This window comes from Cupressus sempervirens, chromosome 4, assembly GCF_028749045.1.
Source record: "Cupressus sempervirens isolate cs-2001-9-10 chromosome 4, ASM2874904v1, whole genome shotgun sequence".
NCBI lineage: Eukaryota > Viridiplantae > Streptophyta > Pinopsida > Cupressales > Cupressaceae > Cupressus > Cupressus sempervirens.
The window spans coordinates 759,190,644-759,207,490 of NC_143121.1; positions in this window are offsets into that span (position 1 = coordinate 759,190,644).

Below are 16,847 nucleotides of genomic sequence, written 5' to 3' on the forward strand. Positions count from 1 at the left end.
TATTCCAGTCCTCCTCAATCAGAGAAGTGACTCCCAAACTCTTCGTCCTCAGTATCCGACTCATAGAAGATGCAGGAATCATTGAGGAAGAAGAGGGCTGTAACTTTATATGTTCAAAGATTAATTTCAGAAAGCCCTCACGAAGGATTGAGCTTTTCTTATCTTTTAAGTTTTATATGATCCTTAAGCTGGCATTAATAGAAGCATGTAGATTAAAAAGGAAATGAAATCTGCACTTCGTGCCTAAAATGGTTGAACAGAGAAAATGATGTCTAAAATCCCTAGTATACCAACCATCATAGGTAATGTATTTCATGATAACCATAAGCACATAGCACCAGACAGATTTGATCTTACCAGTGCCACAGCTGCTCATGGTGGCTTCAGTCAATTTCTTCTTCTCTGTCATCATTAGGGAACTTCTTGAGCATTGCATCCGAAAGCCACTTGTCCCTATAAAAACTTGGCCCCTTTTATCAACAAACCAGTAGCCTCCACCGTAAGTTTTTCATAAATTTAAAAATCCTTGCCAAACAGAGAAATGTGTGCGTCCTTCAAGCTATTGGCGAATTTCATGGTTACGATGGGATCAAACCCATGTAATTTTTCAATAAAAGCATTAAGGCCACCTTGTTTCTGAATTCTTTATATTGCTGCATCATTTTTAATTACCTGACAGTTCAGAGGTTCAATCCTTTGCCTATCTCCATCCGTAGTTGTAGAAATCATGGAGAGACCAGTGTACAAAATGGAGACACGCCAAAATATGTTGCATAGCACCCAGAAAGTATGTGGGAAACTATAGAAAATAAACACTAATAATCTCCACAAGTTAATAACCCTCACAATGAAGGAAAGGACTGCCAACTTAGGATACATCATCATTATTCAATAGGTGGGATGGTTCTCTGTGCTTGAGATAAATCAGATCTCATCAGCAGATTAACGTCTGCAGGCACACAATCATCGAGTTGCCACATAATCTCATTATTAACCCAGATTCCCACATTTGCAAAATAGTTCATAACCCCATCGCTTCACGTTAGGCACGGGTATAAACTTTTTGAAAGGACCTTAAGATTTTTAAATAATTTGGAACCCATATTTCAATAGTCCATGAAGGCTTTTGTGGACCTTTAAGCATTGAATTATATTATTCGAAGTGCCTGCTAACCACACCATCTTAGTATTCTTGAGTAGCCAATATCAAGCCATGGAAGGCAGCAGCTGCAATGGCTTTTCTGACATCCCAAGGGGAGTGGCACTGCTGGAATAAACCTCTCATTATCATCGCTGACCACTCCCCTGCACCTAGCCGGCCCATGATTTCCTTGAACTGTCCCATCAAAGTTCACTCTCACCCATCCAAGAAGAGGAAGATTCCGATGAACGTTATCCCTGGGTCTCTTGACCAGTCTAATGGCAATAGAAACATCCACATAGATGCAAGGCTTTTGATTGGCAAGGTTATTCTTTCAACATTTGCACTGTTTTACTTCTGCAGCTTCAAATACCTCTTCTACAAACACTTCAAATTTTGGTGAGTTTGAATGGCCCAAGAACTCTTCCATGCTTCAACTCTAGTTGAGGCTGCTCTGTCTCAGATTTCAGCAACACCTTTAACTACTTTTTTCTGCTTCAGCTTTGACAGCTTAAAAAATTCGCTTAAACACCTTGCAATTTTCATTAGACTCTTTATGGTGATGACAAACTTTCTGCAACTTTTTATTTGACAGGATGATAGATCTTCCTTCTGTTTGAAAACTGCAGAACCTTCCTCTAAATAGAACAGCTTTCTCCTTTTACAAATCTTTCTCTTTCTCTCAAATTTCAACTGCTGTGGCAATTTTCTAGTGATTTCTTTCCACCTCTTTTTGTTGGCTTAAAATTTTTACTTTGGTTGCAGACCACCTATGGAGTAGTGGTGCTACTAATAGCTCCTGCTGTAATTTTTCTACACCGCATCTAAATCTATTCGATCTTCCTTACTTTTTTAATGATTTCCTTATTTCGACTGAGACTTACAAATCCACCATCTATCTTCTCTTTATTTTCATTGGTCATTTTGTCCTTTTACTTTACTGGACTATGCTGTTAAGTTCCTCTTGGAAACGTTTATCTTCCTTTGATAGCATTTGCAGGGTAAAACCATCTTAATCGTGAGCTTCAAACATAGTTATCTCTGCCATCTTTTGCTTTGAGCAGCTACTTTTAGGGCTGCAATCTTCTTTTTTCTCCTTAAAATGGCTTGAACCAAGTGTTCAGATACTGCATACTCCTTTTCAAATATGCTGTGTGAATTTTTCCAGCTACAGCAGCTGCTATGATGGCCCATAATCAACAGATCCTTGCACCATCTTTTTCTGCAGATTCAACTCTGCCCTGATCTTCTGCTCTGATACCATTTGTTGGAATGAAAGAGGCAGAACAGAAGAGAAAGAAGCAGACACAAACAAACTGAAATTTATGTATTAAACATAATAAAACATTACAACATTTTCCGACTGAGCTGCGGTCATAGGATACAGATCATTACTTTCAGACTTAGCTCCTTCCAATTTGTAACATCTTCCTTGTACCGTCTTTTCAGCTTCATACACTCAGATCATTACATACTGCTACTTACAGCACTACAGAACTCAACTGGCAAGAGAGTGAATAACAACATACAGAACCATACAATATATAGAAAAGTATGTACCTACGGTTGAGAGGAAAAATTGAAAACATGAAATATTATAATTTCAAATCACCTGCAAATTGTGCAAACCCTGCTGACATGACAGAGGACAGGGTGATCAATAAAAATGAATTCCATCCAAATCTTTAGCAAAGATCTGTTTCAGTGTTCACCTTAAATGTTGCAGATTTGGAGGATAAGGATATGATAGGAACAGCTGGAAAAAGCACATCGAGTAGTTGGCTTAACATTTTCCAACACATCACTGTTACAGATTCTTCTGGAGATCAAATTTTACTTTTGTCCTATGTCGGATTTGCCATATGTCAAGAGGTACTCTTAATACTTGAGGTAGTTTTGTTATGTTACGATTTGTTATAGGAGAATTTACCTGGTTAGAATTTATAAATGGTTAGATTCATAGTTTTCATCAGGTTCTGTAATTTTCTTCTATGGATTTTTACGGCCCTTATTTAAGGTAATAAAATTAAAAATGAGACCTTAGTTTTCCACGAAACTTAATGTCTACCTCTATCGTTTTTAAGTTAAAGCTTGTTGTACCATGTCTTGTTGTTGTCACATTAAGTGAATAGGGCCATTTTGAAGCTTAATGATTGATTTTGTTCTTTTATCTGATAGTTTCCCAATACATACCTCCTCTTAGGTTGCCGTAATAGAGAATTGTAGATTCAATCCTAAGTGTAGGTGATTTACACATTCATACCTCTTATGGCAGGAAATAGAAAATGCAAACCGGAACAAACTAATACAGGGATAGTGTCAAATCTATTCTGATGTTTGTCAAATTTCACTGCTGAAAGCCTACATTTGCCTGTAAGGACTGTCTTTTCTTTTTTTGGTGTGCTTTAAGCTGGTTTTAAGTTTGCTTATTACAGATCCAAATCTGAAACTACATATATTGTATTATGAATAAAGAAAGACTAAAGGTCTAACTTGATTAGGTTATTTGAAAAGGGGCATTGTATGCTTGCTACCAGCAGTTAGATTCAAAATCTTTAAGTAATAGTTTTTTAAAAATAATCTAAAAAATTGTATTTTTGTTTTGCATTATATATATATATGGCTGAAAATGTTAATTATAAAATGATACTTTAATATATTATATAACTTACCAAATATAGTTGAATATAGAAAATTGAAATGTGATTCACGAACCATAAGTTCAAACTTGAAACTTGAAACTTCATAACCATTACCGATGACCATTAAACTTTGTAAAATATTAAAACTTTTAAACATAATAATGATAATGATAAATGAAGAATGTAAACCACACAAAGTACCATGTATGATGTAAGTCAACCATTGACTATCAATTTATCAAATGACAAAGATGCAAGATTCAAAATTCATTGTTCAAATTATCAAATAGGAATATCATATATCATAAAGATCAAGATGCTCGTGATGACAATGAGCCGAGTAGCATGAAACAATGAAATGAAATAATGTATCATAGCCATATCAAAGTAAGTAAAACCAACAAAATGACAAAATGTCAATAATGAGAATGGAATCATCCCAAGTGCTCTCTAATCATCCCCTATACCAAAGTCCTCATCACTGGAACTTCTAGACTTCTCGTGGGTAAGGTCCTGATCCTCCAAAGGAACACCAGCTAGCCCTACATTAGCTTCTGTTGCATTGTCATCCTCATCAATCTGAGCTGGATCGTCTGGCTCCACATCCCATCGTGTTGCAGGGCTTTCCTTGTACTCGCGTGTCTTGCGATCTTTGAGCCACAAGAAACCCTATACAACAACAAACTTCTCCTCTCTCTTAGAGGTAAGTCTGTTCCTCTTAACGACGTGTATGAAGCTATAAGTGGACCAATTCCTCTCTGCAGCTGAGGAGCTAGACACCTGAGATAGAAAAGTTGAAAGCTACAACTTACAAACAAACATTCATACAATCTGTAACAAATGATAAATGGTAAATCATTGAATCAATGAATCATAAATCAGTAAAGTAAAACTCTTAAAGTTAAAGATTATAAAGGGGTGGAATTACAAACCTGAGAAAGAAGTCGGATGGCTAGTGAGGTGATCTTTGACTTCTGTGACCCATGACATCCCCACCACAAAGTGAGATTCTTTTGTGCCATAGTTTTGAGATCCACCTTTGTAATATTCGAGTATCCTACAAGTTACAAGTTTACAACATAATATTAAAATAACTTAAATAAAGTTATAAGCAAAAATTAAAAGAACTTATAATTATAAAGAGTTTAGAGCACTGAATTAAGATTTAAGGATTACCTGAAAGACTAGCAAATTCAGACCACTTGGTGCGAATCTCACTAGCAGTCTTAGTATCATACATCCTGACAATGCACTGAAAGAACCCATTTTCCACCTCATCATCCTGAAGTGGTGTGACTCTACTAGGCCTGGGTTCAATGCATAGGTAGTCATGTGCAAAGGAGTGTTCAACTTCTCCCACCTGTGGTGAATGATAGGCTCAATGTGCTCTGTATAGAATTCTAGAGTGTGGTCTCTCTCACACACGACAACCTTCATCTACCCAAGCATGGAATCAATGCACTCATAAACCTCTCCAAGGCCAGGTGAATCTGCATCGCCATATCTAATCACCTACAACACTGGAGTAATGATAGAGACTATGTATTTTGCGTCACTCCAAAACAGATCACTCTTCATTGTCTCCTTTACCCTCTTCCCCTGCTCTGTTATGGACTCAAGCCATCGATTCCATTCTTGTGTCATAACCATGAGTTGCAATGGCTCTTGCAACTCAACCATTCTCTCCAAGAGAATATAATATAATGCATACTTGGTCTCAACTGGTTTCAGGAATTACTTCTTTGGGAAGCTCCTAAAAAATGCATGTGATGTATGGTGATTGTAGATAAACATCTGCACCTCTCTCCCATCATTAACCACCTGTCTAATCTAGTCAATTTTCCTCATGTGTTTGAGTGCATTGTTCATGGCATGCACACAATATGGAGTCCACCAAATATGCCTATAGGTTGCCTCAACAAGCCTCCCTGTAGCTTTGCACACATGTATTGCATCTATCACAACTTGGACCACATTTTGTGGCCCAACCTCCTCAATGGCTTCCCTAAGCACATGAAACCGAAAATCAACATCTTTACGATGCCTTGAACAATCAGCTGCCTTCAAAAAGTATGGGCCCTTTGTGCATGTAATCATAATGTTGATGAGTGGATGACGACTAATGTCTGTCCTCCCATCCATGATAATGCTATAGCTTGAATCCATCCAACACACCTTCATCTGCTCCATCAAGATCCCAACCTTGTCATAGGCTTTATCCAATATTGTGGTCCTCAACTTGTGGTCACTTGGTGGCACATATGATGGCTCTCCCTCTTTCACTGCCATGGACATCATCCTCACAAAATAGGGAGATCGAGCCACATGTGTAAGGATGCCATTAGAAAAGAAGAAATCACCAACAACATCATCTAACCACTCCCTTGTGTACATGTTAAATAAATGAGCAATGAGGTTACTACCACTATGACTTGTAGTTGCTTTCCGTTTTCCTCTACTGCTATCCCCTGTTGAACTGTGTATAGGTGAGGAAAAGGATGGTGTAGGTGACATAGTCCCTGCTCTCTGATGCAAGATATGAGTAGATGTATCTCGCTACCCCTGTAACTACTGTGTACTCTATACCTATTGCCTAGCAGCCAAAGATCTAAGCATTTAGACTTCAATATCATCATAAATGCCTCATAGTTTGTTCACTTCAATTGTGTATTTCACATTCTCAGGATTTGCCAAGAATATGCATAAGCTCACACCATAACCAGTGCAAGAAAAAGGTGCGCATTAACTCTTGTAATGCTGCCAAACCATTCTATGCCATGTATATTACACATCCATTTACGTGTGCCACCACTCAAAGGTGCATAGTGTGTAATTTCCGTAGCAAACTGTTTTAAAGGGGACTTAGGATCATAAGGACCTCTAACAAACTTTGCCAATATCTCTGAAGGGCAATCAATAGAAGGCACCCCTGGTGCAACATAAGGAGGCTCTTCATTAGATTGACCACCTACATTAGTCTCATGATCACTTCCCTCGGGCTCAAGCTCATAATCAGATGCGCTTCCCTCATTAATTTCCATGTCTTCTGCACTTTGGCTGGATCTAGATGCCATTTATAAAATTGCATTTCACAAAATAAAATAATAAAAATGATTATGAATCATGATACATTTCAGCCCAAGTAATTAATAATTATTTTAAAAATATTATAACAAATTAGTTTCAACCTACTTAAAACTTTATTATTTAGAAATATTAAAAAAGGAAGCTAAATACGTATTAGCATTTTTTTAATTTTAAGAAAAATAAAATTATATAGATAATAAAAATCATAGAACTATCAACTATCTACTATCAACAAGATTCAAGAATGAAACATTCAACAATTCAACGCTGAAAGTAAATTATAATTTATAAATTGATTTCTAAAGCAAAGAAATGTTGTAAAATAAAAAAAAACCTACCTTGAACTTGATGAGACACTTGGCAAACCAAATCCTCTTGCTCCTCTTGCTCTTGCAATCCCTTACAAAATCACCCACTAAGCTCTCACAAACTTCTCCAACCTCTTTTGCTCACTTTGCTCCTTGCTGCTTTAAAACAATGAAATGAAAATGAGGTGTATCAGCCTTATTAAACTTTGAAATGGATCATATGGGACCTACACCCAATTAGGGTTTCCTTGCATAAAAAACCAATAAAAAGACAAATGGCAAAATGTCTTTTTTTGACTTTTTAGTCAATAAGTCAGCTGCACCCTGTGCAAACCCAGTGCTCCGTGCTCACCCCGTGCACACCCAGTCACACACCCTCGCACCCCAACACCCGAGACGTATTTGCATCCTACCCGAGTGCTCAAATGGTGCGATCACACCTTTTTAGCCGAAGGGGGTACTTGGGTGCGTGACACACTTGCACCGGGGATGTATGCACACTCTGTGTTTCCTAGTTTTGACCCACCTGGGTTACATTGATTTTTATAGAAATACAACTTGGCCTATAATTTAACATAGAAAATCATCATGGGATAGTCAACTAGCAACTTATCAGCTTGCCATGTCATATTTTTTTCTTTTTCGAGAAGTCACATACCATTTTAATTCACATCATTGTAGTTTTTGGATTTAATTGTGTTTAGTGTTTATGCATCAACATTTCAAATCACAATCTCTTCTCATCTTGATGATGGATCACAAAGTGTGACTTGAAAGGTTGATGCAAAAACATTAAACACAATCAACTTCAGAATCTGCATCTATCTAAATAATGGATTGTGGAAATCTCTTCATACTAACAAATATTCATGTTTTGTTACAACAAATGAGTATTGTCAAATTTTTGAATTTACAAATTTCTATGGGTAGTAAAGTTTATCCTAGCTTAGCAAAAAAATGAAAAAGCTATATCATTATATAAAGAGCTAGAATTTTTTTATGGAACAAATGTTGTTTTCTTTGGTTGGTAATAACTAAATTAACTCTCTTTAAATCAAGTTTGTTTATCTACAGTATCTAGTTTTGTAAAAGATTTTAATTGCACATTATGCATATTGTTGTAATTTTGAAGTATAATTCATAAGTCTCAAGGCTATATTATTCATTACAAACAAATCTTAAGATATTTTGTAGCTCCTTATCAAAATAAAACACAAGAAGAATGAGATAAATGGATCGTAGAAGGCCATGGCTTTATTAGTTTATTTTGTCGAGTGATTACAATGAATTAAAGTGCACTGAGATTGATTCGCCTCGAAAACAATAAGTATGCTTTCTCAGTTATCATGATTGTCAACTTGGCAAATTACAGTGAACTAAAATGTAGCGAGACTAATTCACTCCCCAATCCATAAGTATTCCTTCTTAGTGCTCATGACAACCAACTTGACTTGGGGCAAGTTATGACAAAGGAGCCACAATAACAAATCTCACTCTATTTTCAATACTTATTTTATATTAAGTCAAGGAAAAGTTACAAAGAATGACAACTACACTAGCTGAAAGAGATACATCATTTTACTTCATTTTCCGTTTATCAACATGAGTATTAACATGAGTATGGAAATTCAAAGCTGATGCAGATTCTCAACTGCTGGAAGTTTTTACTTAAATTACCTGTAGGTGACAAATTATAATATAATACAGTGCAGTGCAACAAATTAGCTGCCCTTTTGTATGCGTACTGAATATAACTTGTAATTTTTGGTACTTCATAAATGGAATTGGAAGGAAGCTTTCTTCAGCCTTCACTTGCATTTTCTGATTCTATTATTTGGAGCTAGATGTAATTATGTACTCTGATATTTATCCATCATGGCTTAGCTACAACAATCTATGTGGATATTTGCACTGTTTTCAATACTTGATGTGCCAACAGATCAAATTAGATGGCTATTGTTTATCTTCAAAATTTAGCTTTTTGCCATATTTTTGCATTACTGTCACATATGTAGCCACATATGACAATAAAAAGACTCAAGTATACAATCCTAGAAAAGGGACTTGTTTTTTATCGTACTCTAGCTTGGGATTGATGGTTCTCTTGCTCAAGGATGTCACAACTCTTGATCACATATCTTTTGACCTTTCATTAACTTTTAATTATATTATATTATATTCATTTTTTTTCTTATGTTTTAATTATTATTTATTAATTGATAGGTTGTTTAATTTTAGGTTGGACTTCCACCCAAAACCTGTTGTCTCATGAGGTTTTTTTGTAAGATGTTACAGTTGTAACTTATTTGGTAGACATTCACTCAAAGAGTGACAACATACACAAGGGACGTGAATTGTTTGATAGAATGCCCAAAAGAAGAGTGGTGTCATGGATTGCAATGATTGCACATCATACACAAAATGAATGATTTATTTTAATAAGCTTTAGAAAAATTCAAGCAAATACAATTGTCAGGAGTAAAGTTGTACTCCATAAACATTGCCAACATCCTACCTGCTTGTGCCAAAATGGGAGCTTTGGAATAGGTTATGTATTCATCAAAGCATAAAGGAGAGAGGAATGTTGGCAGATGTAGTTGCAACAACCTTGGTAGACATGTATGCAAAATATGGAATTGTTTGACACGATGGCTCAAATAAATGCATTCTCATGGATTGAATGGTCATAATGTTAATGTTTTGCCTAGAAATTAGCAAGAATTCTATCCTGGGAAAACCCTTCCACTTGTAGGGAGAAAAACTAGCCACACTAGAAAATCTCTTTTATTGATAATAAAGTTAAATTACAATGATTGATACATGAGACAATACATTGAGCAATCACATATATAGATTGAAGTGAGACTCTTCATATTACTCTTGAAGGTCTCTTCAATTTCCAAATATAAGACTCTTCATATTTCCAAATGCACGCCTCTTCACACATGTCTCTAATTATAATAGTATATTGAATATTATCATAAATATCTTTTTAAATTGAAGATGACCATAACAATCATATATATATTTCATAAAATTAGACATAAAGATCTCTATCACAATTACAATCTTCAACACTCCCTCTTAGCAAGAGAGATCTTTAGTATGTCAGATGCACAGAGCTGCAACAAAAATTGTTAATGATAAAATTCTCACCAGATAAAAACATGCTATCTCGACATAACACAATTTATAACGCAATTTACCGTAGTTACTTCATAAGCACAAAAAATTTAAGTCATGAGGTCACACAAATGACTTCCACCATGCCTACTCGTAGAGTGTGGTCAACCATACCTACTCGTAGAGGGTGAAATGAGGCCTTTCACCTCAAACTTCTACCAGAGAAGAATGTATTTCCACCATGCCTACAAGCAAAGGGTGGTTCACCATGTCTCATTGTAGAGGATGGAACGAGGGCTTTCACCTCAGCTTTCTCGCAAAGAAGAATGCATTTCCACCATGCCTCATTGTAGAGAGTGGAACAATGGATTTCACATCAAACTTATCTCATAGACAAGAGCTCATTAATAAGGGATTGCACCTCAAACTTCTCTCACATAGAAGAACTCATTAACAAAGGATTTCACCTTGAACTTCTCTCATAGAGAAGAAGTGATTAGCAACATGTGAAGGAATGGATGAGATCTTCTCAACAAAGACTCCCTCTTAGCAAGGTCAACTTTGATCATCACAATAAGATAACCGATGTAACCTCCCTCTGAAGCTAAAACATGTCCCTTCAAACGAAAGAAAGAACCTCAACTCTTTGCTTCTTGTTGCATCCTCTTTCACATGAGATATTAATAACTCATAATATCAACTATAATAGAGATCAATGTTAAAAAAGCATACACAATTCCCAAGAATTCATCTCTTTCGCATAGTAATCCTTGATAAAGATTATAGATGAAACAATAACTCTTAAGCAATATTGTACATCTCTAGAAAAGTTCATTGCAAGATAAAATGCAAAGGACAGGGCCCCGTCTTTCTTCTCTTGGTTTACTCTTTGAAGCCACAACTTGTTTTCTACATCTTCCACCAATACATCGGGGACTTGAAAAGCACATTTTATCTCCAGCCCCCTCTTCCTCCTCCTTAAATTGCAAAATGCCATCTTGGTACACAAAAAATTCAAGTATTAAGACCAAAGGAACACTGATTTGGTCTTCGGAGGTTGTGGATTCAAGCATGGCAAATAGTGCACAGTCTTGGAGGGATACATTGACAACTTTTAAGTGAGTTGTATGGGATTTTCTTGCTCACCCTCTTTTACCGAAAGGGGTTTGTTTGCAATTTCGAATCTCTTCCTTGTTCTAGGATGATACATTTGCTATTGCCGTGAACAAAAGCAACATCGACAATGCCAGTTCTACACACCATTTTGAGATCGCCATACTCTTGATCATTTAATTCAACTAGATTGCCTTTCCATCTAGCGTACTCTCAGTTGTTCCCATTTTCCTGCATTATCTGTAGTCCAAATTACACCCACACTCTGTGTTCCTAGAAAAAAATGCTTGTGATAATACAAATGGTCTATCATTCCCACCTCCTCATCTTAGAAGACCATCAATGAAGCCATATGAAAGTAATGACCATAAGCATTGTGGACCTCGCGATGCTCAACATCTCCATAATGAAGAGCATCTCTAGGCATTGTTAGCTCTGGACCATTGATTCATATCATTCCATATGTATAGAGAAGGCACCGATCCACGATAGTTGCTAAGAGAGAATTTCTTAGCTCAACACTGCGATCTTTGGATTCAACACATCCAAATAGGATGAAACACATGACGAACACCAACCATCAAAATCTTTCACATGAGCATCCTAAGCAATAGACGGTTCTAAATCAATGTCACCGAATAACCACACAAGCTAATATGCAAGTTCAATCTCCTTCCTCTACATTGTAAGAATGAGGAACTCCTTCTAGAGAGTAGGAAGCTTGCGTGTACTCTACAACCCCAATTGCCTTCTCGATTTCCTCTATAATTGCATCAGATGATTTCGACTTTACTTGATTCAGAATTGTTGGGTCAAATCTTGGCTTTACCTTCAATTTCCCTAATGTAGTAGCCATTATTGTTTGTGCTAGGAAAATTTTAGTTCCATATTTTTAGTCACGAGAAATCTTGAATTTCCTTGACCGCCTTGAAATTAGAAAACATTGCTTGTTCACATAGGAGACACGAGACACGAGACATGAACTATCTAGAATACGGTCTTACTTGTCCTCGTGATAAGAGGTTCAACAAGTGTCATCAGAATGAAAGCATCAAAAGCCATGGAAGAAGAATTTGCCTAGTTTGCAACAAAGATTAAAGTCAGTAGAGGCAACTAGTGGTTGGTTTGGACTAGGGTTTGGGAGTAATGACATTGGTCGTCATTATAAGGGGCATTTGGATTGGTATGATGACTCACAACTAGGGAGGGTGTTTAGTGTGGGAGATTGGAGACAAAGAAAGAAGGTTGGGGTCGTATAGGTTGTGTCTTTGCTTTTGGGCTTCATCGGTATAATAGCTGTTTTGTCCCATTTTAAAAAAAAACTTTTTATCCAAACAATTGTTTCAATAACTTAAAATGTTGAAATCAGTAGCCACTCACATGAACACAATGAAAATGATTTTACATGGAAACCTAATGTTGGGAAAAACCATGGCAAATAAATTCTATCAGACTAGAAAGATTAAGCATATTTAGAGATCACACATTCATGGATTTTAATCTAATTGGAATCATTTCAAGATATATTTAAATCTTTCATTCAAAATTTTCTCAATTGTAAAGCTTCATAATCATAAGAATTTGTAATGGAAATGCAACTTTCTAATATCCATATAAGGCCAGGTTGGGCAGATAATTTATCTCTGTAGTAAACAAAGTTATGCAAGATTCATGGACAACCACACCTGTGAACATCAAGGACAACCAAGCATGGTTAAGATGAAAGGTGTAAGCTAATATCAAAGGGTTGTGGGAAAATACCTGCAAGTCAGGAAGTGAAAATTAGGAACAAACCGAACATTAAAAGAAACATAAGCAACTTAAATGGTAGACCAAGTCAACTCATGGTGGGCAATAGGGTATAATCTTGTTTGTCAAGTTGAGCGGGGGTGATTGGGTACAAAGTGCCCATGTAAATCCCTGGTCAGGCTAGGTTAGTGACAAAATTGTTGTTGTGATCACTAGAGGTCAGAATAACTTGTAGTTAGATGAAAAGGTTGATGGAAATGAGTCCATAGTCTAGCCGATTGTATAGTTGACACTCTAACATGAGGATGCTTAGGTGACAGGACAAGGTGGTGTCCCGTGCCTAATCCTGTGTAGGGTAGGGCCATTCTCATATGAGAATGAGAGGGGATACCTATGGTCCATGGTTGGGAGATTAAGCCTCTGGCAATGCTTCTCCTCTTCACCTAATGCCAAGACCTGCACAAAACAGATCAAGACTGCATTCTTAGCCTTTTTGGTAGTGAGTATTTTTCTTTCTTTCATGTTTATTCATGTTCAGTTAGTTACACAACTATTATGTGATTGTTGCAATTACTTCCTTTTAGATTATATCAAGTAGGAAATGTTTTCTCTCTATCTTTCATTATGTAATGGTTAGTTGTTATAATAGTTTATAAATGCATTAGTTAGATTATGATTTCTCTAATTCATTTGTTAGTTAAGGCGATATTGGAAATTTATTTATTCTGTTATGACTAATAATCCCCTACTTGTGAATATGTAAGTCTTTCTCACGTGAATATTAAATGAATGGGTAAATATAAGTAGAGAAAAATTTGATTATACTTATGGTATCTGAGCCTAGTTTGGACACTGAACCCTAGGCTCATCATTGTCTTCAAAACTTAAATGTATTGTTGAATGAGAACATACCGAGAACTCGTATAAAACCTCGTAAGAAACCCCACCACCTAATTCATTTCTTTCGAATTAAGAACATGCCCAAATATGACTACTCATGTTGGTTCATGCTCGGAGATGATGAGACACTAGCCTATGCTTTAGTTAGAATAAAAAAGGGAAAGAGTTAGATGGACTCTTTCTTGGAATGCAATCATGAGAATAAAACTCATCCAAATTTGAAATGCAAAACAAAACAACCCACTTATGATTTATCATGCACCATGTAGAGGGAAGGATAAGACCAAGGAAGGAAACACATAGGATACCCAAGGATAGGGTGTCCCATCTTCTTAAGAAGTCAAGTTAGAATTTCCTTTTTGTACCCTCACTAGAGGGAACATTTTGTAAATAAATATGGTTGTGATTGCAACAGAATTTTTTCTATCTTATTCATTGAAATAAATAAGAACTAATAAAATTGTGCACTTATTATTTTCTTAAGTAAACAATTATTATCACTTTTTCTTTCTTTTAAATGCTAGACATATGCATGAACACATATTATTGACAAATGAATCAACTATATTTCAGGTTTCTTAAATCAAAATGAAATGGAAAGCAGTGAAACTCCCAACAATGACTTTTTGTAAAATGAGGTATCCAAAGAGGTCCACTCCCAGGGTTATATGGACCAATTAGTCCAAGTATTACTTGACACATAAACCATAATGGAGAAAATGGGAAAGAGAATGAATAAAGTAGTAACCCAACTTGGGTAAGGGCAATAATACACTCATTTTTCACCCCATCCTAGAGTTGAGTCTGAACCCTCCGACTCATAGTGAACAAGAAAACATACCCCCTCTAATACATTTGTAAATTTAAAAGAAAAAGTAAATAGCCAATGAAATTTCCATTGATATTAAGAAGATCAAGCCTCTTAGGTTTTTAGGATATGAGTCCTAGGACACCACTAAGGAGTGGTTGACTGAAATGGAGAAGTACTTCGACATCATGAGTTTCTCTGAGTCCACAAAAGTTGTTTGGGGAAACTATTGGCTTACTAGGGAAGCTTCTACATGGTGGGAAAACAATAAAATATAATTGAACATTAAGACCACTAACATTACGTGGGATAATATTGTCACCATATTTAAGAACTGATGGTTATCTCATGCCTTTTATGATCAAAAGGTGTTAGATTTTCAAAACCTCAAGAAAGAGAACATGACAGTAAATGAGTATTGGGAAAGGTTCCCCCGACTTTTGAAGTATGTTCCTTCCTATTAGCAAGATGGAAATTTCAAGGTCATAAAATTCATCATGGGGTTGAATAATAGGATTGTAGGAGCCGTGGATGTGCTAACATCACAAACCATGGATGAGGCCCTTGAAAAGGCCATATGACAAGAATCAAAAGGTAAAGAAGGATGATTCCATCAGTGATAACAAGAGGAAGGCTAGTTGGAGCGCATCTAGTTCTGAACTGAGAACTTATAAAAGGAACTTTGAGTAAATTAAAACCAAAAAACTGAACTTCAAGGGAATAAATAGTAGAGATTTAAAAGGGAACTCTAACACAACAATGGTAACCAAGGAAATGAAAAGACCAATTAAAGGTCATTTTGTTTTTGGTGGAGACCACTATGCCAACCAGTGTCTTAGTAAGGGCACATCCAACCAACAAACACAACCCCCCTTATCACCTTAAAAAATGTCTTCTAGTAGAGGATTCATGCAGCCTTGGACAACTGTCAAACAGAGCAACAAATGGGCCCCATAGAAACCCTAGGTAAGATATATAGAAACCCAATTTCTATATTAATTGACATTGGAGCCGCATAGTATTTTATATCTCTAAAAATATTAAGTAGATTTCCAAAAAGAACTAGATTTATTGAAAATCCATGGCTTGTTGAAAAATTAAACCTGTCAAAGGCTCATGTAGACTTTCCAAACATCTCTACTAAGGTTAACATGTATGTAGCACCTTTGGGTTCCTATAATATTATCATAGGGATAAATTGGCTTAGCGAGCATAAGGCAAAAGTAGATTGTCTAGCAAAGGCAATATAATGTTTAGATGACCTAGAGAATCCAGTAAGCATTCAAGGGATATTATATGAAGTAAAAACATGTCAAAGATTGACCATGCAACTTAAGAGATTTAGGAGAAAAGGGTGTGAAATCTTTACAGTGAGAATAGAGGATCTAAGGGAAAACTAGGAAAACGTATATCAAGATGATTACATTCTAGAGGATGGTGAGATTAGGGGAGGAATAAAATAACCCTTTTCAGAAAAGTACCCATATATTAGGAACTATCAGGATGTGTTTCCAGAAGAACTACCTGACCTACCCCCTTCTAGGATATTTAGTTTTACCATAGACTTGGTACCAGGAGCATAACCCATATCTAAAGCACCTTACAAAATGACTATTACAGAGCTGGTGGAGTTACAAGTACAATTACAAGAGCTATTGGGTAAAAAGATTATCCATCTTAGTGTCTCTCCTTGGGGTACCCTAGTGTTATTTGTTAAGGAAAAAGATAAAACCATGAGACTATGCATAAACAATAGGATGCTAAACACAATCACCATAAAAAATAGATCCCACTTCCCTTGATTGTTAATTTATCCAATCAGATGAGAGGGGCTATTGTGTTTTCTAAAATTGATCTTAGATTGGGTTACCAAAAACTCTAGATTAAGGAGGAAGACATTCACAAAACTATTTTTAGAACATGAATGGTCATTTCGAGTTCACAATTTTTCCTTTTGGGTTCACTAATGTCCTTGC